The sequence below is a fragment of the Felis catus genome, chromosome B4 (assembly GCF_018350175.1).
Source record: "Felis catus isolate Fca126 chromosome B4, F.catus_Fca126_mat1.0, whole genome shotgun sequence".
NCBI classification, from domain to species: domain Eukaryota; kingdom Metazoa; phylum Chordata; class Mammalia; order Carnivora; family Felidae; genus Felis; species Felis catus.
The window spans coordinates 25509663-25537660 of NC_058374.1; the positions used below are offsets into that span (position 1 = coordinate 25509663).

A 27998-nucleotide genomic window follows, 5' to 3' on the forward strand; every position below is an offset into this window, starting at 1 on the left:
AAAACAGACAAACAGAGGGCCCCTAGAAAGTCTTCCAACTCCATGGAAGCAAAACTGAAAGCTTAGACCTTTGAGGGGATTCCACGTCCCTCCAAAACCGATGAGGGGATTCCACGTCCCTCCAAAGACGACAGCCTCACGCCGACCAGAGGGAGCGACCCGATTCTTCATATATGTCAACCAAAACAACCTCCTGCAAAAGAATTAACAAAGGCACATCAGAAAATCCTGATGTCTTTCATCCAGGCATTAAACAAATTTGCAAAAAATATAAAATAATGCTGTTGTATTTTTGGTTTGTTCTGAAAAACATAGCTATTTTTATAACATGTTATGTATATTTACATGTATAGTTTTATCATTGCCATTTTAAGTGAATTAACCAACATTTTAGAAAAAAATCTCAGCAATTAAATTTTATTATCTAATCCAGTAAATGTTGACAGAATTCAAAAGCCCAAAAAGTATTTTTTGGCTCCACAATAATCTGTTAGAATGTCCTACACTAAACTCTACTGTGTATACTTCATTATGGATTTTATTAAATTTATTTTAACCTACATTTCAAACTGCTAAGTTTATAGTAAAATAATATTCTAGGTCTCTACTGTTGTGGATTTTCTTTTTAAGTTGGTGATATCATTAGACCTAATGACTGTGCTCTATCGTATCTTGTCTTCATGAACTTTCACAAAATACTTCTCTTATGTTCTCTAATATGTAATGCAAGAGGGAATAACCAGATAAATTTGTCACTGGTCAACATTTCCTGGTATAATAAGTGTAGGGAATTGTGTAGGTGGTAAAGATGGAAACCCTATGCTTGAAGGCTTCAACTATACTAAGGGACTCAGGTTAATCAGACAGAGGCCAATGCACATGAAAACTGCACCAGCAGAATTTGTCATCAAAGTGATATCAGCAAACATGGAGGAGTAGGCAGCTCTAAGAGGCTGTTTCCTCACAAAAACATTAAAACAAAACAAAACAAAAAAACAAGCAAAACTGTCAGAATAAGCTATGTCAGAACACGGGAAAAGAGTCAAAGGTTCACAACAATCTAGCAAATACTGAATCAAGAAAAAGGTAACTTAAAAACGGTAGAGAAATATTGTGGCATTTTTATTTGGCATTACTCCAATCCCCTCCCCGGCTCAGTGGTGATCTTTAACAGTCTGAATATAGAGTATGGGACCCTGGTTTCTGGCTTCTGGAGGAAGCCGAGTAGATCTTTTCTCAAAACTCTTTTAGTCTGCTCTGACCTGCCTGGGGTTACCTAAAGGACTGACTGACCTGGGGTATTTATTTTTCTTACCTGACCCAGAAAACTCAGCACAGAAAATCAGTGGATATTCTCAAAAACATTATAAGGCAAATGAACAAACCCAGCTGCCTGGGAAAAGAGATACAGTTAAGGCCTAAAATACAGCATTCAGTCTTGAGAAGGAAAGCTGGGAAGAGCTTTCTTTTGAGAAATTAGGCATTCGAAGTGTCTACATATACTGGGAAATTCAGAAAACCACATGCGTGCCCAGAGCAGGATGCATGTTCAAAAAAAGACCTGAGAAGACCCTAAGTTTTTGCCTCCAGCTAAACTCTAGGCTTAATACAAATAGGAAATGAAGGCGAATGCAGAGCTATAAATAAGTACTGAATAATTGCCCCAGATTACAGAAGTAATCTGAAAAGAATGGGAGAGTGTATTTGGCTCCTAGCATTCAAGGAATCCCTTGTAAAAACACTAGCTGAACACAAGCTAAAGGAATAGAAACCTCAGAGACCACGTATGATAGAGAATACTGACTTTTCAAAATACATCAGAAAAGTCAATTAAACAACCACAAAAATAGCTACAGAACATAACAAAAATATAACTCTGAAGAGTGGAAAGAATCATATCTCTAGTGTTCCAGGGGTGGCTGGGTGGCTGAGTTGGTTAACCTTCAGACTTCAGTTCAGGTCCTGATCTCACAGGTTGTGGGTCAAGCCCCATGTTGGGCTCTATGCTGACAGCTCAGAGCCTGGAGCCTGCTTCAGATTTGTGTCTCCCTCTTTCTTTGCCCTCCCCCACTCATGCTCTGTCTCTCTCTCTCTCAAAAATAAACTTAAAAAAACAGTGCTCCACATTATTGAAAACAAAATGTACAGTTTTTGATACAAAATTTAAATCATGAAAATAATCAAGATATTATGGTCATCTCACAGAAGAGATTAACAGAAACTGCCCCCGAAAAGCACAGACAAGTTACTTATTAGACAGACTTTAAATCAATTATCTTAAAAATACTCACAGAACTAAAGGAAACTATGGACAAAGAGCTAAATGAAACCAAGAGAACAATGTGTGTGTTTGTGTGTGTGTGTGTGTGTGTGTGTGTGTGTGTGTATATATGTGTGTATATATATATGAATATCATTAAAGAGAAAGAAATTTAAAAAAATTTTTTTAATGTTTATTTTTGAGAGAGAGAGCATGAGCTGGGGAAGGGCAGAGAGAGAGGGAGACACAGAATCTGAAGCAGGCTCCAGGCTCTGAGCTGTCAGCACAGAGCCCGACACGGGGCTCAAACTCACAAGCCATGAGATCATGATCTGAGCCAAAGTCGGATGCCCAACTGACTGAGCCACCCAGGCGCCCCAAGAGAAAGAACTTTTTAATCCACAGACATTCTAAAGCTGAAATGTACCACAATGGAAATTAAACTTACTAGAGGGTTCAAATAGTAGATATGAGGAAACAAAATAAAGAATCAGTGAACTGGAATTTAGGTTCATTGAAATAATCTAGCCTGAGGAACACAAAGAAGGAAATATAAAAATAAAACCTAAGAGACATGTGGAATTCCATTAAACATGTCAACCTATGAGCAAAGGGAGTCCAGAAGGGAGAGGAAAAAAGAACAGAAAGAATACTTGAAGAAATAATGGTCAAATATCTGCCAAACTTGACAAAATACATGCATTGATATGCTCGAAGTTTAAAAAACTCCAAAAAGGATAAACACAGAGAGATCCAGGCTGAGACATATTAGTCAAATTGCCAAAATTAAGGACAAATATACAATCTTGGAAGCAGCAAGAGAGAATCAAATTACATGTAGGGGATCTTCAATGGGTTTAACAGCAGATTTCCTATCAAAAACTATGTCACCAGAAAGGAATGAAACAGCATTATGAAAGTGCTGAAAGAAAAAAGCTGTCAACCAAAGATTCTATATCCTACAAAACTATCCTTCAAAATTGTGAGAGAGACTAAAATCTCCCAAGATTAACAAAATCTGAGAGATCATAACAAGTATATTTGGCCTCCAGGAAATGTTAAAGGGATTCCTTTAGGATGAAGTAAAAAAGGACAGCAGTAACTTGAAGTCAGGTTAAAAAATAACTCTAGTAAAGGTAACTACATAGTTAAATATAAAAGCCAAAATTATTGTATGTTTGGTTTGGAATGTCTCTCTATATTTCTTCTATTATTTAAAAGACAAATGCATGAAGAAATAACTAAAACTCTACGTTAAAGGGTGCACAATTTATAAAAGATGTAATCTGCAACAAAACCAATATAAGGGCAAAGCCATATAAAAGTAGAGTTTATGAAAGCTATTGATGTTGAGTTGGCATCAATTCAAAATAATTCTTAGAAATTTAACATATTTATAGTAATACCCAAGGTAACCATTAGAAAATCTAAAAAAAAAAAAAAATTCAAAAGAGTAAAGCACAAAAATCAATTAAAGACAAAAGAAGGCAGTATTGGAGGACCTGAGAAACACAAAAGATAAAATACATGGAGAAAATAAATGGTAAATCATGCCAGTCAGAGTGGCCAAAATGAACAAATCAGGAGACTATAGATGCTGGAGAGGATGTGGAGAAACAGGAACCCTCTTGCACTGTTGGTGGGAATGCAAATTGGTGCAGCCACTCTGGAAAGCAGTGTGGAGGTTCCTCAGAAAATTAAAAATAGACCTACCCTACGACCCAGCAATAGCACTGCTAGGAATTTATCCAAGGGATACAGGAGTACTGATGCATAGGGCCACTTGTACCCCAATGTTCATAGCAGCACTCTCAACAATAGCCAAATTATGGAAAGAGCCTAAATGTCCATCAACTGATGAATGGATAAAGAAATTGTGGTTTATATACACAATGGAATATTACGTGGCAATGAGAAAAAATGAAATATGGCCTTTTGTAGCAACGTGGATGGAACTGGAGAGTGTGATGCTAAGTGAAATAAGCCATACAGAGAAAGACAGATACCATATGGTTTCACTCTTATGTGGATCCTGAGAAACTTAACAGGAACCCATGGGGGAGGGGAAGGAAAAAAAAAAAAACAGGTTAGAGTGGGAGAGAGCCAAAACATAAGAGACTGTTAAAAACTGAGAACAAACTGAGGGTTGATGGGGGGTCGGAGGGAGGAGAGGGTGGGTGATGGGTATTGAGGAGGGCACCTTTTGGGATGAGCACTGGGTGTTGTATGGAAACCAATTTGTCAATAAATTTCATATAAAAAAAAAGAAAATAAATGGTAAAATGGGAGAAGTAATTCCTTTACTGCAATTGCTTTAAATGTAAATGAATTAAATTCTCTACACAAAAGGCAGAGAACAGCAGAATTGAATAAAAAAAAATTTTTATACTTCTTTTAGATCCAAAGATGCAAATAGGTTGAGGGTGAATGGATGGATATATTCCATAGAAACAGTAAACGAAAGAGAACAGAGGTGACCCTGCTATTATCACAAAAAATAAACTAAGTCAAAAATTGTTGAGGCAAATAAAGACGTTATATATTGGAAACTGTTGTACCCAAAAGTTATAACAAGAATTATGATACCTGAACCAAATAACAGAATCGCAAATTATATGAATCAAATGTCAGCAGAAATGAATGAAGAAATAGGTCTTCAAAGGTAATTAGAGATTTCAATAGCACACTTTCAAGAATGTATACAATGTTTAGACTGAAGATTAATAAGAAAATACAGGACTTGAACAACACTATTAATTAGGAGATATTTTATATCTATGTGTGTGTTACATAATATATATATATAACATACATTATATATATATAACATATATATATAAACATACATTCTTTCAATACATTATTTTCAAGTACATGGAATATTCTCCAAGATATGCCATATTTTAGACCACAAAACAAGTCTCAATAAGTTTAAAAGTATTGAAATCATTCAAAGTGTCTTCTCGGAGTGCAGTAGAATTAAACTAGAAATCTATAGCAGAAAGAAAACTGGAAAAATAGCCTATATAAGGAAATTAACACACTCTTGAGAAGAAATATTTAAGGAAGAAATCACAAGGGAAATTAGGAAATACTTTGGAACAAATGAAAATGAGAATGCAATATACCAATACTTAATGGGATGCAGTGAAAACACTTCTCAAAAGGATATTTATAGCTATAAACATCTCCATTAAAAGAGAAATTTAAATCAGTGACCTAACTTTACACATAAAGAAGTGGCAAAAAAAACCCCCCACAAAAACAAAAAACAAAACGCAAAACAATGGAGAGAACCAACAAAATAAAAAAAGATGAACAAAACTGACAAACATTTGTATGACAAAAAAAAAAATAACATGCAAATAATGTCAGATAGGAAACTGGGAGCATTACTACCAATTTTACAAAAATGAAAAGGACTGTGACAGAATACAGTGAACAATTGATTGTATGCCAACAGATAACCTGATAAAATGAGCACATTACTAGAAACACACAAACTACCAGACTGACTCAAAAGGAAATAGAAACTCTGTATGGATTTAAAACAAGTAAAGAAATTGAATCAGCAATGAAAAACTTCCCAATAATATACGGTAGCAGATGGCTTCACTTGTGAATTCTACAAAACATTTAAAAAATTAACATCAATGCTTCTCAAACTCTTCCCAAAGAGTTTCTCTTCTCTTTCTTCCAGAAGAGGAGAGAACACTTATTGATTCACTCTATAAAGTTAGAATTATCATGATCCAAATCCAGTTTGGTAGTTCCTCCCTCGAATAATTAAACAGAGAATTACCATATGATCCTGTAATTCTATTCTTAGTTATATACCCCTAAAAATGGAAAAATAGGACTCAAAAAATACATGTACACATGCGTTGATGGCTGCACTATTCCCAGTAGCCAAAAGGCGAAAATAACCCAAATTTCCATCAGCGGACGCACGGATGAACAAATTGTGGTTCACACGTACAATGAAATACTATTCAGCCATAAAAAAGAGTGAATTACTAATATCTGACAATGTGGGTGAATCTCTAAAACATTATGTTAAGTCAAAACATCACATTATTTTTTGGTCACACTTACATGAAATGTTCACAATAGGTAAATCTGTAGAGACCAAGAGCAAATTGGTGACTGTCAGGAGACAGAAGAGGAAAATGGGGAGTAACTGTTTAGCAGGCATAAGGTTTCCTTTTGGGCTGATACAAATATTTTGCACTTTGATAGAAGCAGTGGTTGCACACACTGTGAATGTGTTAAATGCCTTTCACAGTAAATGGATCATTCACTTTATTATTTTTTTAAATGTTTGTTTATTTTGAGAGAGAAAGAGTGAGCCGGGATGGGGCAGAGAGAGAAGGAGAGATTCCCGAAAGGCTCCAGGCTGTCAGTGCAGGGCCCAACGCGGGGCTTGATCCCACGAACTGTGAGATCATGACCTGAGCCGAAACCAAGAGTCAGACACCAACTGAGCCACCCAGGTGACCTGGATTGTTCACTTTAAAATTGATAGTTTCAAACGTGAATTTCATTTTTTTTTCTCAGCAGGCTCCATGCCCAACATGGGGCTTGAACTCACAATCCCGAGATCAAGAATCACACGTTCTGTTGACTGAGTCAGCCAGGCGCCCCAAGAATTACATTGTAATAAAATTAAAATTGTTCTTGGGGCGCCTGGGTGGCGCAGTTGGTTAAGCGTCCGACTTCAGCCAGGTCACGATCTCGCGGTCCGTGAGTTCGAGCCCCGTGTCAGGCTCTGGGCTGATGGCTCGGAGCCTGGAGCCTGTTTCCGATTCTGTGTCCCCCTCTCTCTCTGCCCCTCCCCCGTTCATGCTCTGTCTCTCTCTGTCCTAAAAATAAATAAACGTTGAAAAAAAAATTAAAAAAAAAAATTGTTCTTAACACCAGGCTTTAGGTCAGAGAATAAAGATAATGAATGTGATTGAGAGAGAAAAGGTAATTGGAGCAACTAGAATTCCTAAATGTTGAATCATAACCTATGTAAAAAAGTATTCTTACTGGCCTTGTTCCCCTAAGGTTACATAATTACAGATGATGTCCCAGCAGAAGCAAGGTGAGCTGTGAATCTAGGATCACAGATCTTCTATGCCATATGTAAAGTGCAAACTGTAATGCACAGATTTAAGGAAGAGTCTTCCGTATAAATAACGATGTTTCCCAAGTCTCATTTTAAGGATGCCAGTTTTTCTAGAGTTTATTCAACTAGACCTTACACTTACCAGAACAAGCTTAGCACAAGAGAAATATTGGTGAAAACAGGCCAAAGCAATGAATATTCACTGAAATTGTTCCAACTAAATTTTGATTTTTACGAACAAAGGCATAAATTGGGATATTATTTAGTTTAAAAGGCTATTTAGTTAAGGTTTTTATTTGTTTGTTTTGTTCATTTGTTTTGACAGAGTCTCCTCTTACACGTAGTGAGTGAACTCTAGGATGGGAGATCTTAAGTTACTGTTCAAACACAAAGAACTGGATGATAAAGTCCCTGGCAAATAATTGCATATTAAAATACTCACTTCTACAAACACAGGGGGCAAATGTGTGCTGAACTCTTTCTTCTTTTTTCCCCCCAGTTGGATAAGCAGTTGAATGCAACTCCCTCTTTTAAAGAAACTTTGTGGGGCGCCTGGGTGGCTCAGTCGGTTAAGCATCCGACTTTGACTCAGGTCATGATCTCACAGTCCGTGAGTTCGAGCCCCGCGTCGGGCTCTGTGCTGACAGCTCAGAGCCTGGAGCCTGCTTCGGATTCTGTGTCTCCCTCTCTCTCTGGCCCTTCCCCGTTCATGCTCTGTCTCTCTCTGTCTCAAAAATAAATAAACGTTTAAAAAAAAAATAAAGAAACTTTGCTTCTGAAGGATCAGGCTGCCTTGCTCTCCCCCATTTTTAGAGACCAGGCTATCATATTTCCAAAATTTATATTTCAAAGAAAAAATATAACAAAATATTTAAAGTCATACAGTGACATATAAATAATTGTTATACAATGTAGTTTAGAAAAGAAAGTGGGCACTTATATTTTATCATGGATATTTGAGGTTCTAATAAAATACAATAGCTGAAAAATAATTCATACAGAATTGACATGCATAATTATCTTTTTCTTTTCTTTTTAAAGGAATCTATCAGGGTTTTTTTTTTTTTTTTTAATTTTGAGAGAGAGAGAGATACAAAGTGCAAGTGGGGCAGGCGCAGAGAGAGACACAGAATCCAAAGCAGGCTCCAGGCTCTGAGCTGTCAGCACAGAGCCCGATGCGGGGCTCGAACCCACAAACTGTGAGATCATGACCTGAGCTGAAGTCTGACGCTTAACTGACAAGCCACCCAGGTGCCCCGAGAGCTGTTACTGTTAATCACATTTTGTACATGAGAAAATAAATCCAATATGTTTAAGGGCTTGTAAATAACACAACTGGGGCAAGAACTGAAGTGTAAATACATAATATTCAACAACAGGCTGTAACTTCATTCTATAAGTTGATTTTTGGACTAGTTCAATCCTACCCCCAGAAAATGACTATTTTTTTTTTATCATCTGGAGCAATATATGGGTGTCTGGTCTTTGAGGAAGCTAGGCGGGCCGGTTGTAGTAGCATACCAAATGGATTTGCTCCTGGAAGACATTTTGGGGAGTTTTAGAAGTCAGCAGCTTGTCTCTGTCTTCCAATATCAGCACCTGCTAAAGAGCAGTAAAACTTCTGGGTCCTGAAATAATCCCCAAAGAGGAATTAAGCCTTCTGATAATTTATATATTAGTGTTAAGCTCTTTAATGTAAAGGACACAATTTAAAGATCACTGCAAGGGCAATTTGGCAATGTTCTTTAGACAAGGGGAAACTGGGAATATAAAACTACAAGGAAAGAAAGGAACAGAAGAAAGAAGCACTTAGGGGCTTAGCTCATTTTCTTTTCATCAAACCCTCATTGTCTCCCAAGTCCTCCCTCACCGCCATCATTATAGTTGAGGTATCACCTACATATGGGCACCTCCAGGCTCCACTCCCTCATCTTCGGCCCACAATAGAAGTCAAATGTCCCCCGCATTTATTAACTGACAAACATAAGTCTCTAAGTAGTGATGGAGACCAAAAATCTCCTTGGCATTCTCAACGTATGTTTTACATTTCAGTTTCCCAAAAATACCTTACATGATATTTGAGCCACAAAATTACTGTGCCATTTGCAAAATGTCTGGTTATGCATTTTTTTATTCCAACCAGTGCTAACGTGTCTTAAGATACCACATATGGCTACCCTCTTAAGGCATTTGAATGTGAAATTATCATCCACAATACCATCATAAGAGAGGAATAAAGACAGATTACCTGGGGTTAAGAGGATGACTGACATACTGATGAGTGAGCATACAACTAAAATCACCAGCAGGACAATAGCAATTCCCTTCCAGTTTCTCTGTGAAGGGCTGTTACTTCCCAGTTCCTACCGAGATAGAAAAAATTAAAAAAGTTTCATAATTATACATGCTCCAAAAGAAATGTATTCATAAAGGAATGATTCACTGCATGGCACAATCACAGTTTGAAAGCTTATTAGGATCCTTTTCCTCTTCAGTAGCTCATTTATATATTATAAATGGCTATCTTTTGGGGGGGGGAATCTTATTTCTCTAAGAGCTAAACCAACAGAGCCTGATGCCTGCTGTCCAAAATGTAGATGGCATTAAAATGCATCGACTATAAACCCTAGGACAATAGCCAAAATACTCTACAAAATAATTATGGAAATAAACACACCCACTTACATTTTTTTTCTTACTACAATGGAACCTACAATAAAGATTTAGATACAAATATTTCCCAAGCACTGTGGACTACTTTTCTCACTGGATAGTGGGGGGAAGAGAGTAGAGATGGGAAATCATTCAAAATGCCCCATGCTGCAGAGCAGGGCACATCTGTCAACACAGCAGGTCTTTTTTAAACGGCTCCCCCACCACTCATAAAAGTCAACAGGATGCAGTAACTAAATTAAATGAGTGCTTCGATATCAATGGTTGATAGCATCCTCTCCCTAGGCAGCAGGCCTAATATTGGCAAGGAGGGAAGATGGACGCGGAAGGATAAACTTGAGCATCTCTCACAATACATCGAATAAAGCTTTTCATTTTTCAGATGATGTGTGTTCTACCCTGTTGACTAGAAATGTGTGAGCATAACTCACCAAAGCGAAGCAAACACCACACTGGCTTGAAATGAACGCCAGATTTTCTTTGCAATGAAGTTTATAAAACACTGAGTCTCTCATTTCTTTCTTCCTACGCCATCTCCCAGCTTCCCTTCCTCCTTCCCAGCCAAGACTTCTTTATTCAAGACTGAATAAGTTTTTTTTTTTAAGACAAATGAAACAAAATGCAAAGGTATCCAGTTCACTAGTTGTGCACAGATCACTCAACAAGCTTCAGAGCAGCTCTGCTTTAAACAAAGATAAATAGGATAGCAAACATTTAGTAAATTATAAATGGGTTCCTGTGACTCACAGATTAAAACATTGAGCACATTTTCACATAGTGATATTGGCTTCCAATTCTGCCATAAATACTTTGGATGTAAAGAACTACACCCTAAATAAATGTAAGAAGAGAACGTGTGTGAAAGGTATTTTGTTCTTGTTTTTCCCTTTCTCAGATCAACTGCTTTGTCTTTCAGAACCAAATCCAGCAGAGGTCAATTCTATTATTTATTTATTTATTTATTTATTTATTTATTTATTTATTATTTATTTATTTTTGAGGGGAGAGAGAGAGAGAGAAAGAGAACGAATGAGCAAGGGAGGGGCGGTGAGAGAGAGAAGCAGAGAATCCAAAGCAGGGTCCACACTGTCAGCTCTAACCCATGAACCCTGAGATTATGACCTGAACCAAAGTCGGACACTCAACCAGGTGCTCTATTTTTTAATGACTCACTCTATACCTCTTTTCTATGCTTCTTAATGCTTGTTATCCAACACCCCTATCTCTCTTGCATTTTGGTTAGAATCTCCATTCATATTTGAACTGTGCAAGTCCACTTATACCCAGATTTTTTTTAGTTTAGTACTGTAAATGCATTTTTTCTCCCTTATGATTTTCTTAATAACTTTTTATTTTTGCAAGCCTACTTTATTGTTAAGAAATGGGTGTATAAATAAATAAACAGTAAAAAAATTTTTAAATATACCATTTTTAAAATGGTAAAACACATTTGAGTAAAAATAAAAATTTTTTTTCTGTTCATAAAGTGATTCACATAAGAATGTGTGGCTCCTTTAAGATGACTCATCAATGCCCAAGGCATCTACTAGTCTGTTTAGGAACTGCAGACTTAATGAGCTCCTAATAGAATTCTCCCCTTTCCATCCACCTTAGATTCTCTTACCGAGGCAATATTTATAAAACATGGTTTTACTTCTGTCACTTTATTACACAAAGTCCTTTAGTGTCCTAGTACTATCCAAATAACCAAAATGCTAATCAAAATTGAGCATAACACTTGTCTCTTGCCAAGCTCCAGTTTCCTCAGCCAGCTTGATCCCTTTTGAGAAAGAGCACAACCCCATACTGCTCCCCATAACCATTTGGCACAGACGCTTCATATGCTTCAACCTTCACATCACCTTCCATCCTGATTCTTTCCCATCCAATCCCTTTCGCATGCCTCCGCTTATAGGCACTGTCCATCATTCAACATCCAGCTCTAATGTCTCTTCTTTTGGGAATTTCACCTAATTATGCAAGCCAAATATGATTTCCCTTCCTCTGGAAAAAAAAAATGCCTAAAATACATTGTGCTAATAGGCTGAATCCACCTCTACCACTGAATTGCTGTGAGATTGCAAAGATGCATCTTTCTGAGCCTTTTTTTGTTTTCTCTGAACAAATGGAGTAATAATGTAATTTTTAAACGTAAGAATTAAAACCAATTCTTCCAACAAAACTCTTACTGACGATAAAATTCACATGAAATGAACTACTTGGAATGTTCCTCCTCAACACACTTAACCTAGGTCACTCTGTCTCTACCTTCAAGTTCTCATCTCAAATGATCCTTCCTGACCACTCACTCAAATAACATTACATATCCCTTCTATCCATTCCCTCCCCTTTCTTTTTCTTCACAGCACTATCATTTTAGGTATATCACAAGTCATATTTAATCATCTATCTATAGTAATATATCAAGCTATTTAAGAATATATAATGTGTTTAAATGTTTATTCTATCCTTCTCAGCCCTCCAGAATAGAAACATCATGGTGTCATTAATATAGTACATCTTGTTCTTTGTTATATCCCTAGCATTGTGAAAAGTGGCACATACTAGGTATGCCATAGATAATTCTAAAACAAATGAATGAATGATAGCAGCTATGATAAAGATAACGATGATGGTAGTGGTGGTGGTTCTGATGATAATGCTTAAAGCCATGTGTAAAATGCCATCATATCCCTGTCAAAGCTACTATCTACTTAAAGAATTATTTACTGTTTTTACAAGTTGACTTTCAACCAGGTCTCAAGGCCAAGAATTTAGTGCAACTAAATTATGTGTGTGAGCCTAAGAACTAACATCTAAGTAAACTTTTTTATTTTTGAGAGAGAGAGAGAGAGAGAGAGAGAGAGAGAGAGAGAGAAGGAGAGAGAGAGAGAGAGAGAGAGAGAAACAGATGGGGAGGGGCAGAGAGGGAGAGAGAATCCCAAGCAAGCTCTGTCCTGTCTGTTGTTAGTTCAGAGCCCATTGTAGGACTTGAACCCAACCCACAAAACTTGAGATCCTGACCTGCGCTGACACCAAGAGCCAGATGCTTACCACCCAGGTGCTCTGAGTCTGTTGCTATTTCTATTCTCACTGTTCCCATCAATAATTGTACCAGGCAAGTAGTGCAAATTTGTATATTTACTTCCTAGTCCTATAAAGTACAAATGTCTTTCCTATTGAAGTATATTATTAATTTTAAGCATAACTATTTAAATTACTATATCAACTTAGACTAGGAGGTCCTTTATGCTAGCACAAATGCATATCACCCAAATATTATCACTTATGAGGAGATTCCTTTAGTCTTCATGGACTGATGTGCCCATGGATGTACCGGATTGCATTTATAATGTGGAGGAAGGTCTGCTTCTGCTGCTCCTGGCACCATTTTGTATTCAAAGTAAGGATGCATATGAGTCAGCTCTTGGCATTTTCCTTCAGTCTGGTATATAAGATGTGGGGCATTTGGGGTATTTTGGCTCATGCTCATCTTATTTCTTTGGTCAATCCAAATATTTCTGGGAAGAAGTATTTTAACGCTTCTTACGGCACTATGTTTTCTGGAAGTCAACCTGCACTTTCATGGACTCTTAAAAATCAAATCACATGCTGTTTCTGTGTTTGGAAGCATCTCTCAAAGACATTTGCTGATTACCATGTTAATGCCTAAAAAACGTTTTAGAGCTTTTTTCTGAGTGCGTTACCTTAGCATTTGGGATTTAGATCTGTCTCCGATTCAAAGATCAAAGTATAATCATGGGAACTATTTTTTCAGGAAATTAGATTTTCCTGGCTGAGATAGCAATGAATGAATCTGATTGTCAAGGAAAAGTCTACACATTAACAATATTCTAAAGGAGGAATAAAGAGTCTTTATCCGGGTATTTTAGAACACTGAGGGAAATTGTTTAAGGTGGGCCAGATTTTGGCAATGATTGTTTAAAATATTGAAAAAAGGAAGATAAAATTTTTATTTTTACTCCTTTATAACCACAAGATGGCACCATTTTCCCATTTTTTAAAGTTTGACACTGCTGTTTTTCATTTTTTACATTTTTTTCTAAGATTACAAGCTGTTGGGTGATGTTTGGTTATAACTTTCCCTCAAATATGGGCTCATAGATTATAAGACTTAGAGTTCCTGCATTAAATAAGAATTTGTAGGTAGAATAAGATTTGTAATTTTCATTGCTTGCAACAAAGCTTCAATGTGGAGGGGGTGACTAATGAATAAGGTGGAACACTGCAGTAATTTTGCTCACAAATGTTAAATTACAGAGTAAGTTTCAAACTTAAAGCCTCATATTGTCAATTTTATTAGCATTTTCTCATACAAACTCATATCTATGACTACAAACCAGCTACTAAAAAGCAATAAATACTAGAAATCTATTTACATGCTTCAGGATCTGGCTATATGTCTTGTCTTTGTTACCATAATTCTAATGCATTTAAGAGTTTGGATGGCCAAGACCAATAATCAAAGTATATTGTATCTAATTGCTTCCTGCTAGCTTTTGTAGATTACCCAATAAATAAAATTGGGATTTCTCAAAATGCCTACAAAATAGATTTTGGCTAAACATTCCACAATCACATTTTCTATGATGTTGCTTTTAAAGCAACTTGAAGTTGTGACATCCTTGTTAGACTCTAAGCCCTGGCGACTTTGGATAAGGCCCAGAAAATGGTGAGAAGGCACTGACAAAGCAGGTCTGTTATAATTGTTTTCCACATTAGTTTACAAGTGTTAGAACTGTTCCAAAGGACATAAAGCAGAAATGAAATTTTCTCATTCAACTGAAAAGTCCACAGATAACCTGGCTTCCAGGACAGTTGGATTCTGGGCTCAATATCATTAGGGCTTGACATCCAGCCCCTCCATGCCTCTTCTCTGCCTTGCACTGGGCTGGCTTTATATGCAAGCTTCCCCGTCATGGCCACTGGGACTTAGAGTCTCCCTCTTCGTGGCAAAATGACTACATCAGTTCTAGACTCAGATGAGTTCAAGATTTAAGCCTAGCGGGAACACAAGACCCTTTACTGAGAGATCTGGGAATCACACATATGCCCACCCAAGAACCAAGCTCCATGGGTAGGGGAATGTGGATCTGAGACATATGGTCCACCAGTGGAGCAGTGGTAGAACCCACCCAGAGTACATGGACTAGATTGAGGGAGGAGTAATCTCCAGACTGAAATAGGGGGCTGTTATAAGAATGGGTGCGGTGACAGGATCTTACTCTCGAACAGTCTTGCACGGCCCTGAGCCTAAGGAAAAGCAGTACTGGGTGCAGAGGAGATCTATATGCTTCTGAATATATTTTGTGGAGGTATCAGACTTCTGCATACCTGTGTGTCCCCAAACTTGCTTACCTCCTGCCAAAAAAAACCTCACCTTTCCAGAATACCATTCTGTGTTTGGTATAATTTAAGTGCTAGATATTACCTCCTGGACTTTTAATGCTTTAATTCAAAAAATGACCAATAATATTAAATACTTCTGTGCATACCTGTATGACTTATTATGTTGTGAACTTATTATGTGGAATGTGTTTTATCCATCTCTGGGACTGATGTTAGCTCTCAATATATGTCGGTAAAATGAATGAAGGAATAATAAAGATTTAAAACTTAAGGGAGATGGGACCAGCAGTTTGTGCTTTTCAGAGCCTGGAAACATCTGCCTCTTCTGACAAAGAATCCCTAATCTTCCTGCCTAATTATAGATCTTCAAATATTATAGCGTGTGGTGGTTAAGGCCAATACTGTAGCCCATATGTAAAAGTCACTACTGAAGTATTGTTTTGGTGCTTGTCAAATTGTATTTCCTTATCTGGGCCATGTTAAACCTTCTCAGTTATTGTGTTCATTCTTTAGAGGTAGTTGGGGACAATATTAGCTATTTACTACACTCTCAAAATAATTTGGGGCAGAACAGTATGTGTTCTCTGAGTTTTCCTTTTTTTCTGGATCAGAGGATGAACTAATAGCTTGTGCCAGAGAAAGAGAAAGGGCTGCATAGGTGAAATGTGATTACGTGCGATCACTGTCAATTGTGGGTATTTAATGGTCCAGTCCTGGTAAAGAGAGGAGAGGGAGTGAAGTGCGATTGGTTCTATTTAAGTAAGGTTAGATTAATGAGAAAGTGTCCAAACGTATCTAATTGAGAATAATACATAATATCAGATATGGTCTATAATTTACTCAAAAGGTTTACAGAGGAGATAATGTTGCCCAAATATATACAAGGGCCATGTCATTTTTAAATTATATTTTCCTTAGTATACAAATGCTGTGATCCACTTAAGTGTGTGCATAATGAGAATTCACAAATGCTGTCAAGGCAAATGCTATGATGGTGTATGGAAGCCTCTTTGGTTACAGGGGTGGAATATACATGGTTGGAATTGCAGTGGGAGGGAAAGGAGTGTCTCTGGGCATTTTGCAAGTGAACGGGCATTGAGTAACCTAATTTGGGTTATGTGAGGAGAAGTCAGATATAAAGTGATCTTGGCCAGGAGTTCTCTGTCTGACCCAAGGGTACGAGTTGGCTGAGAATACAGGCAGGATGAGAAGGAGGGTAAGAATGTCAGCTGTGCTTAGAGTTAAGCTCTCCTAGCAATGCTATTTGTAAGTGAGAGGCATACTGAAGGTGTTTGAGGAAGGAGAAGGAAGAGATCTCAGCTCCCACCTGACTGTTAACATATTCTGGTTTAGCATACCATCCTGGGCCTATGGAAGACAAAGGAAGGGATCCCAGTGGGGAATCAGCTATCTTCCCGTTCTAAATGCTGTTGTAAAGTTGTTGTCTAGCTCTAGTTCTGAGAACTTCCTCTCCTCTCCTTCCCTTTACCACGAGTTTTCCTCCTCTTCGTCAGTCTGATCCCTTTTCGTTGTAAGTAATAGAAGTCCAGTGCAAACTATCTTAAGCAAAAGGGAATTTTATCAACTCATGAAACTTAAAAGTTCAGGACTTGAATGACTTCAAACAGTTACATATAGATGCTCCACTGTTGGCTCTGTTTTTCTTTGTATTGTCCTCATCCTCCTCCACATCTGTCCATGTTCCAGGAAAGCTTGCCCCAGCAGCACTAGATTTTCATGATATACACAGCCCTCAAACCAGAAGCCATTAGTCTCTCTCCTGGTATTCCTATAAAGGACCCTCATTGATTGATCTGGGTTATGTGCCCACTTGACTGGCAGCTGTGTAAGAATTATATGGACCATATAAGGTGCAATTACCAAAAGAAAAGGTTTATGGGCAGATTTTAAATGTAACCTGTGTCCACTAGATCTTCCTAGGAAAGTATCAAGACTACAGCATGGCCCCAGGCCCATGTTCCCAATGCAGTAGGAACTACATTACTAAATGCAGTGAAAATGCACAGCTTGTAATTATGGTTGAGGACTAAATCTAAGTCTGGAGATCTTCATCTTAGGAGGAAAGTCTCATGGAGAGAATTACATATGTGACCTGTTGTTACTCTCCAGTATTTCCTGTTCCTTTTAGCTGTTTACCTCTATGGGTGAGCCTAATGGTGGGCAGGTTGAATTCAGAAAAATTTCTGGACTCAGAGCCTCCTAACCTAAAATCGATAGCTCTCCCTCTCCTTCTCCCTTTCTCTGTCTCTCCCTCCGTACCTCTTCCACCCAGTCACCAAATGTGACTGGATTTCCTTTGACCCACTGTATATGGTACTTTCTCAGAAGCCTGGAATGGAGGCATTCAACAGAAATCTTCAGTCTAAAATCTTTGTGCTCAAAGTGGGGCCTGGGGATGCTGCCTTGGACTGACGTGTGGTCACATGATTATGCTGATAACAAAAGCTCTAGATGTAGCTACTAGTGTTGACTTTCATTAAGTTCCATCTCACAAAGTATAATGAGTGTTCTGTAGTGAGTGCCTGGGAGGATGGCTCTCACCAAATCTGGAAATGAATACGTGAAGAGGAGAGTTCTGGGTAGAAGATTCCTGGTGCCAGGTGTTGGAAGCTTCTGTAGAGCTCAACAGCATAATGCAAAGATTAATTATATACTCGTATATTTTAGGCTTTCCAAGTCTATTTTGTAAAAGCTCAACCCACTATATTAACATAATGACTGTGCTTTTCTTGTGGAAATCTTGGAAACAGACCAATAATACATTTTTCCACCTACTATGAAAACTAGATCGCTTTAGTTCTGAGAGAATCGAATCTGGTTTATTGCAAGTCTCACACTGACATTTTCTATGCTATTTTGGACAGCATCCTCAGAATATTTAACATTTACTTTGACAGCAAAACGGTGGAAAGAAAGGTTCTGATTGAGTGGTTATGAACCAAAAAGCAGAGGAAGAAGCCTGGCTTTTAAACATAATTTTTTAGCCTGTAAATCCCCTTATGGGTCTTAAGGAAATGAGATAGAGCGTATTCCATTAACCTCACCTCCAGAGTCAGAAGTGACAGCATTTTACCCTCTGACCACAACCACCCATAATTCCAGATCACATGGGTCATCACTTTCCAGCACTTTGAACCTCAATGGCTCTGACAGGTTCCTCACGCTCTGTTCCTCCCAGTGCACCAGCCTCTCCTTTTACCATTCCAAGCTTCGATTTCTCTCTTGTCAGTGGCCAATCCCTCCACTTGTATTTTGGATTCCATCTTCCTGTTCTTTTCTCCAGTTCTTTATGGTATTAATAACTCCTTCTCTATTTTGTAACTTCAGTCTCTACTCACGGAATCCTCCTGGTAGCATTTTAAATATGTTAAAGACTCCCTCATTAAAATAACTATATTTGGTTCTCATACACCGTTCCAGCTATCCTTCTGTATCTCTCTCCTCCACACTCAAACTCCTTCAGAGATGATTTGAAGTCACAGCATCCATTTTATCACCTTCCACGTACTGCCCAATCCATTCCCATTTAGCCTCTGCCTCAGTAGAAGTATTCTCAACACTTGTTGCTGAAGTCACCAGTTTTTAGATTTCACATATAAGTGAGCTCATGCAGTATTTGTCTTTCTCTGACTTATTTCACTTAGCATAGTGCCCTCAAGTCTCATCTGTCATGGCAGAGGGAAAGGTTTGTTCCTTTTTATGGCTGAATAATTTTCCATTTTATACTACATTTTCTTCATCCACTCATCCATTAATGGATACTTAGGTTGTTTCCATATCTCAGCTATTATAAATAATGCTTCAATAAATAAGGGGGTGCATCTATCTTTTCAAATTACTGTTCTTGTTTTCTTCAGATAAATACCCAGAAGTGGAATTACTGGGTCATATGGTAGTTCTATTTTTAATTTTTAATGTTATTTTAATGCGGAATGACAAATGCATACTGTTTTCCACAGCGACTGCACCAATGTACATTCCCACCAACGGTACCCAGGGGTTCCCTTTTCTCCACATCCTCCCTAACATTTGTTGTCTCTTGTCTTCTTGTTCATAGCCATTCTAACAGATGTGAGATGGTAGGTTTCTCACTGTGGCTTTGACTTGCATTGCCCTAGTGATAAGTGGTGTTGAACTTCTTTTCATGTACCCGTTGGTCATCTGTATGTCTTCTTTGGAAAAATATCTATTCAGTGCCTCTGTTCATTTTAAAATCAGACTATTTCTTGTTTTGTTTTATTATTGAGTTATATGAGATCTTTATGTATTTTGGATGTCCCCCCTGACTGCCCCAAGTCCTATTTGTACGTTCCCTTTTCACTGACTGGTACCACCGATCATTGAACGTGCTAGCTTATCTCTCATCCTATGTATCACTGAATTCTGAAATTTTTACCTCCTGAAAATCTTTTGAATTCTTCTGTCAGTTTCTACCCTAATCTGAGAGAGTACCATTTTTTTTTATGTGGTGTATTACCTTGGCCTTAAAAGTGGCCTTCTTGCGTGCCATCTGACCTTTACCCTGGCAGAATAACCCTTTCAAATATAAATCTGATACCACTCCTTAGATAAGACATTTCAGAAATTCCCCTGCACAACCTCTCTAGCCAGTGTCTCTCTTGCCACAGAGCCTTCTCACATGCTGTTCCTTCTTTCTGGGTCACTCTTCTACCCCAACACAGCTTACCAAGGTGGCTTCTCTCTACCCACAGTACAGGGTTAAGCTTCACCTCCTTGAGTCTGCCTTCCTGGACCTCACTGCATCTCTCTTTCTTGGCCTTTATCACTGACAATTTGACGTTTGTTTTTATTACTGTTGTTAGCCAGTAATGCCTGTCTTCCCTACTGGACTCCAGCTCCACGAGGTCGTGCTTTAGGTCTGTTTTTTGCCAATTATTATTACTGTAGTCCCAAACAAGAGAATATAAAAGGAGCTCAGTATTTATTAGATGAAAGATGGCTTATATTACTTTACAACATATTTTTTCTATCTAAAAGAAAGCTGCGTGTCATTATTGTTCAGTTTGGGCTGTCTTGAGTGTCATTGTGAAGTGACCAGCAGAAATTTTGATGGGCAAACACGAAAGGGAGTGTGGCCGGCTACTGTGAATGTTCTTTTAGAGGAGTTCGTGGATATAATAGCCCAATTTCTCAAGTATCGATTGTTGCTTCCACTTTCTTTTCTGTATAGCCAAAGAAAAAACAGACTAAATGGAATTAGTTAATTTAGACACTTTCAGATGAAGTCTCACACTATTCCTGGGATGGGCTACCATTATGGGATAGTTAACATGATCTAAGATCGGCTATGGTTATGAGCAGTTGGTTTTCTTCCCTACACATTGGGAAGCATGTTGAAGTTTCAAGGAGTGTTGCCAGAAAAAAAAAAATCTTGTTTGCCTACCTAAAAGCCATTCCTACCTTTTCTCTTGATGTAGAGCCCTTGCATTGCAGTGTGTGGTCCTAACCCATGTGACTTGAAAAAGATCATACAATCCACGTCCCGGGGAATAAATTCTAATTGATCTAAGCCAGTTGTTGCGATCCAATTTTGCTGGTCAGTTATTGAATCGGATGTGGGCATGCCACTGCATTTGTGCCCAGTGAGATGTGGGAAGTCTTCGGTTCTTGGGGAAAAGGCTCTATACTCGTTATAAGAGGCACACGGATAAGCAGTTGCTTTCCTTCTGAATGCAGTTGTGTCTGAATGTGTTCCTGAGAAGGCTGCAGCCAGCTTGTGACGTGAGAACTAGTCTGCGGACGAGAGGCATGTCAAGTATGGCAGACAGGAAAGATAGAAACACGGGGCCGCAGGCTAGTCCTCCTCACAGGTTGACTGGGTAGACACACATTTTGCTGGACACGCACACACATACGATCACGTTTGTATATGTGAAGCCAAGAACTTGGCAAAGCAGCTTGCGCTTCAGTTTCCTTCTACTGCTGCGTGCATATATGTACAAACTGTCCCCATCATGGAACAGAATCTAATAGTGCCGGGCTTCAGGAATAAAAGTGAAAATCAACCATTTTCATCAATTTCACTTACAGATGAAAGAAAAATTGTGGAATGCCAAATGCTGAAACATGTCCCAGCCTGTCATGGTCTCTCCACTGTTAAGAACTTGGAGATGACATTGGTGGGGAGCCTGGGCAGTTCATTTGGTTAAGCATCTGACTCTTGATTGTGGCTCAGGTCAGGATCTCACGGTGTGAGGGGTCGAGACCCACATCGGGCTCTGCGCTGGCAGTGCAGAGCTTGCTTGGAATTCTCTCTCTGCCTCTCTCTCTGTCCCTCCCTGCCCCTAACCCCCTCCCCCACAGCATGCCCGCTAGTTGTGTGTGCACTCTCTCCCTCCCTCTCTCTCAAAATAAAGAAACGAACTTTAGAAAAAAATGAAGGAAAAAAAGAGAACTTGGAAGTTACACTGGGCCCACTTGGATAATCCAGGTTACTGTCCCCATTTTAAGGTCATCTGATTAACAATCTTAATTCCATCTGCCACCTTAATTCCCTTTTTGTACATAACATAACAAACATATGGGCAAGTTCTGGGGATTAGGACATAGACCTATTTGGGTGTCACTCACATCCTTGCCATCTTAAAGATTTCTTCCATTTTGAGTTTATTCAAAAATATATCCATTTGATTAACATTTGAGCACTTGTTATAGAAATGTAAACAAGACAGGGTCCCTGCATTTAAGGAGGTGATCATTTAGTGATTGCTTTCTCAGAAAATGTTATAATTCTTAGCACTGGATTTAATGATAAGGGAGGAATTGTTCTAAAAAGTCTGGATGTTCTGTTCCAGATATTCTAGGTGTATGTGTATGTATGGTTTTCATTTTACAGCAAAGTAACTGGAAGTGTACCGAGGTAAAGCTCCTTTATCCAAGTGCACAGCTGGAGAGAAATGGAGACAGTATGTGAGCTGTGATTTTCTTGCTTGTCCAATGGTTTTTCCTCTATATCAGTGAATGCTTTATGCATGGAGAATCCAGGTCTTGTTTTTGTTTAACAATCACTTACAGACACGTAAAACAAAATAGGAGTGGGGCTTTTCCTGTTCTCACAGAATTTCAGCTGAGAACAGTAGGTGATTGAATCTTTACTGCATCCACAAAGTTCAGTGACTGTCATTTCCAACAGTCTAAAGAGCATAAAGATTTCTCAAGTCTTCTTTGACATGCCTTGGGAATACGTACATATGAGTGTATATGAGTATGTGAGCGGCCTCTTCTTCTCTTGGTGGAGAGACCAGCGCATGACTTTTGTCTTAAGAATTTCTATAGCAGAAGAAAAAAGAATTCTAAAGGCAGGACTTTGCCAGGAGTTATCTGTTAAAACGGTAAAGAGGAAGGGCAGCAGAAAAACATACCATTTGGGAAGGAAGGATATGCGATTTCATGGATCAGTGGCTATTGAACAGAGGAGCTATGCTTGAGTGTGCTAGACAGGTCCCTCCCTGGAGGGCAGGGGACCTCAGTAGGAGTTTGTGTGGAGTGAACCACAAAAGGGATTTTAAAAGAAGCCAGCTGGAAGAGTATCTGCATTGGGGGGATACAAACACCCCACCAATGAGATCCAAGGGAAAGCTGACAATGTGATTTTGCCCCTTCTTGGAGCCAGCAGCAGGACGGGGGTGGGGGAGGAGCAGAGGAGAGGAGAAAAGAAAGACCAGACACAACCCTCTACCCCACTGCCCTCTCCAATTTCAGTGCCAGCATTTTCTTTTGTCTTCATGACCAACTTTGTGCTAAATGGTCATCTAAAGGACAACTTTGCATTTTAAATGCAGTGTTTCTCAAACTCAGGTCTGTGGGTTTCTAAGTCTAAATTAGGCTCAAATTGTACCTTAGAGGTCAGGCTCCTGCCTTAGAAACTTTGTTATTCACGTGATTCCTCACTTCTTCACGATATTACTTTCAGTATAATAATTTGTATTTAAAAGGCTATGTCCATTGGCATTTAAAAAACCACAAGATGTCACATCTATAGGTTGAAATAAATAACCCTGACTTGGGGAGACTCGTACCTTGACACAAGTATGTCAAGATCTGTGTCTCATAATTGTGAATAGACATAGCATGATCCTACACTTTGGGTTTTGCCATTTTGCTTTGGGGATTTGTTGCAGAGTCAGGCCCAAAGCAGAGCTGGTCTCTGATCTTTAGGAAATAAAACGAGGTGTCACAGTAGATAAAACAATTTCTTCTCTTAGTGATGGGCACTGTCTCTGTCTACAGTGGCATTGGTCTGTTGAGATCCATGGCTGGAAATGGCCAGGAGAGGGGGTGATAAAGGGAGGACAGCCCTTACGATCACCCTTATGTAGGATGACTACCTCTGCTCTTTTCAAAAGGCACAGACAGGGCTATCATCTTTGCATTTCTGAACAGGTACATGCAAATCTGGGATCTCTAAACTTCATTTGTAAGAGTAGAAAGGCAACTGCTTTCCCAGCACAACAGATCCCAGATGAATGTAAAGTAATATACAGTACAACATATCCTAAGTTGAGCTTGGATCTTACATACGCATGCTTTTATGCTGCCAACCATCAGTGATTTGAAGATTCTTCCTTTGGTCAGATGAGGATGGCTTGGCCAAACTGAGGCAAGTAGCCATTGTTGATTCGAGACTTTCAAAATCACCTATGCCTTCTAATGAACGGCAATGAGGACAAAGTGAGGAAAACACAGCATGTGATAAGGAGAGATTTACCCCAGAAAAACAATCTGCTGAAAAGTTTTTGGTCTCAAAACGCTATTACAGAAGTGAATCAACTGGAAGCAGAATTCGTATGAGAAATAATGAAGCCTTTTCTCAGGGAACGGACAAAGTATTTCTCAACATTCCTGAAGTCACCTGAAACTGTCTGCATTTCACCACGTTTCAGCAAGAAAATAAGAGCTGTGGGGACAGTGGCCTGTCTTGCACATATTTGTCTGTGTGAGGATGAGAGAAGCCATCAGTTGTGTGGAAAATCTGTAAATGTTATTACGAAGGGTATTGAAATTATAGATTAGATTTATTCATTACTGGTGAAGGAACTGGGTGACGCACTAGCTTTTTATTCATTTTATTACTAACAAATTGTTGGCAAAAGGCATCAATAATGTATTTCCTTTTAAGCACCAGAGAGAGTATTGAAATAAAAGGAAGTTGTTGTTTATTTTTAAAGGTACCAAATTTCCGTTCCAGAAATATTATGACCTTCATTTGAAATAGTATTGATAATGGAGGAAATGAACTATATTTCTTGGTCAGCAGTCTGAAAAATTCATAAAACCTTGTCCCCTCTTTGACTCTTGAACCCAGAAGCAGTAGTGTGCTCACAGAATTTCCATTAGAGTTGATGAAAGATACAGGTGCGCTTTTAGAGGGAACGATAACTGGTGGCCTGTTATATAAATAACATTGTAAAAGACTGCTTTAGAGATATAAGCAGTATGTGCAGAAGACAAAAACTGAGAAAAAAGTCTGTGTTTGTCTATGTAGGTGTATATTTGTATGATTTCATTAGTTGTCTAGCTCAGAGATTACCTATTGAGAAAATAATCGTGGGGAAAATAGCTCAATACAAAGAGAAAAATGGAAAGTAAAACCTTAAAGGATTAATATATTTGGGAATCTGGTTTGCAATCCCGTGTCTGTGTGTGTGTGTGTGACTGAAAGACAGAGAGAGAAAGTAATGGCTGCTACCTCTCTTGGTAACATCTATTCAAAAACTACGCATACCTACTAAGGGTGTTTTAGGCTCGACCAGCTCTATGCCAAATATCTGTTTCTTCAATAAATGACCTAAAAAAAACCTCAATAGCTCTATCATGGCTTGCAATTGATTCTTGGCTCAAGATTTTGTTGGCTTTAGGTTTTTATTGATGAGTTGTGTGTTTTTCCTATTAACATTTCTTTTATGATTTCCATAGCAGTTTAACACCTGGAATATAGTTTTTATTTTGGAGGAAGAAAACTTATTTATTTCATTTTATTAATTTTTTTCAAGATCTTTTAACATCATGACCTTAATGATTTTCCTCATCATTTTCTTGATGACAGTTATTATTTGAATAAACTGACCGTCATATGGGCTCCGCCGACCTGAAATTTTAAGTGTGTGTTTTATTTTGTTGGACCAACATTAGAACAGAGGATGAAAAAAAAAATCGTACCATTCTGAATCCCTTAAGAAAGGCCCTGGACACTTGACATGTCTGTACAAAACATAATCTCCTATTTTGCCTGAAAGCATACGTCAGTGCTTTTTCGCTATATTTCTGTCTTGCTAGATACTGGATTTTGTATATCTCTGAAGTCAGTCTACCTCCACATGCTTTGTTGTGTCTGACATGCTGATTTGCCACAAAAGTTTAGGGGACAGATATTGCACTGGACTTCAGAAAAATGTACCTTTGGTTGGATTTTGTTGTGTCACATTATGGAATTCCCTTTTCTCTTCTACTTTCAAAAAGGTAGCCGTCCATAAAACAAATGTAACAATTCCTGCATTTACAAGAGTATTCTACATACCAGAGTGTGTTGAAGATCTTGAGGGCTTGGCTGGAGTGTCCAGCGAGTGAAGAATTTTGTTATGGCAAGATAATGAGGTGTGGGCTTTTTATTATGGAGTCCCCCTGGAATGTCAGTTCTATTTGATTGTTTTTCTACTTACTAAAAACCTTAGAGTGAACTCTTAAATCTAATAAATTCTGCTAAAATAAAGTACATACTTTATAATTCAAAATCAATTTCCTTGTTGATATCCAGAAAGTTGACGCTGATCCCAAGCCACCTTAGAAAAAGGAATAAAACAATAATCATGATTGATACTATGTAGGAGTACTGCACTTCCTTTACCTAAATTTACTTTCCAGGTTAATGTATGTTAATACACTTATAAGAATCAGCCTAGTTTGGTTATGTACCACTGTGGCAATTTCCTGCCCCGCCCACCAACACATGTGTATGCATGCGTGGACACTAACTTGTGGGTGCAAGTACATACAAATTCTTATTTAGTGATGAGGTCTCACGTTATTTTGCTGGACTTCATGGTAATTGCTGTGAGGTTTCTCCATGATGATGATCACCTCCTAACTTACTGTCTTGTATGTTTTCTTCCTCAGCCACTAGTACGTAAATTCCACGGGGCTAGCGACTTCTGATTTATTTCGTACCTTGCTTTACAGTCTGTGCCCAGAGGAGTGTGTGCCACAATGCAAATGCTCAAAAAGTACTTGTGAAGTGAGAGAACTGATGGCACACTTTTAACACCAGAACGGAGGCTTATTATTACTGTTGTCAAAAAGAAAGAAGTGTTAACATCTACCTCTTTTCTACCCTCCCTCTTTTCGTAAGGTGATCTGTGAGACTGTTCTTCCTATCAGGACCAAAATGGCTAACAAGAAATGTGGTATTAATGGCTCTTCCTGGATTCTGACTCCTTTTGCCAATCCGTGCCCTGCCTCTTGAAGAAATTCTGGGCCGAAGGATTGTGTCTCAAGGCATCATCCAGGAAGTGTGAAGATGATGAGACCTACAGTAATTCCAGTGTGTGATTCAGGTCAGATGCCCTCGAGAAAATCTTGAACTTTAGAATTCTTAAAGCCTTTTTATTTTCATAGAACATCATATATTCTTTTCAATTATTTGTGCAAAAGAGGAAAAGAATGCTGAGATTCTCTATTGATATTAGAAAAACAGTAAAATCATTTTAAACCTACAATTGCCAGGAATATCAGCTCTGCACAGCATCAGATAATAAGTCTTTTATTGCATGGTATTTTCAAAGTATGTATGTGTATATATATACACACACACATATATAAAACAATAACAGATATCAGTTATGAATTGAATATCAAATCAAAATAATTATAAATGCTTATATGTTCTTCATTGTAAGTATAGTTGTGTTGTGATTTATTCTCTCTCTTTTTAGATACTCTCAGCTGATACTTAAAATTTTTTTAAAAATTTTTTAAATGTTTATGTACTTTTGAGAGAGAGAGAGAGAGAGAGAGAGAGAGAGAGAGAGAGAGAGACAGCATGAGTGGCAGAGGAACAAAGAGAGAGAGATACACAGAATCTGAAGCAGGCTCCAGGCTCTGAACTGTCAGCACAGAGCTCAATGAGGGGCTCAAACCCATGAACTGTGAAATCATGACCTAAGCTAAAGTCGAACGCTCAACCAACTGAGCCACTCAGGCGCCCCTATTTTTTTTTTTTAATTTTTAAGTAACCTCTGCACCCAATGTGGGACTTGAACTCACAATCTGAGTCAACTAATCATATGTTTTACCAAGCATGGTAAAGTAAAGTGCCAGTCAAGTGCTCCTGTAGTTTTTTATATGGTGAACAAATTCTTTAACTTTAGACGGTATGACCATGAACTTTGACGAACACTACCTAACAAAGTTATACCTATATCACCCCCAAGATCTTTCTCCAAAAAGAAAAGGAAAAAGTAGGATGGGGGAGGCAAGAATAGAGGGTGAGAGTCATACTATTTTGCAGATTTGCAGCATAAAAGGATATTATTTACAGTGGTAACTTAT

The 27998-nt window shown here is 38.3% G+C and overlaps 1 long non-coding RNA gene across 1 annotated transcript; it reads right to left on the reverse strand.

Annotated features, from left to right (window-relative positions):
• Nucleotides 1–27467, reverse strand: LOC123386476. Its single transcript, XR_006600369.1, has 3 exons — nt 26172–27467; nt 9619–9733; nt 1–193 (listed from the first exon to the last, which is right to left on the reverse strand). It is a non-coding gene; the product is annotated as an uncharacterized LOC123386476 (long non-coding RNA).
• Nucleotides 27468–27998: the final 531 nt, after the last annotated feature.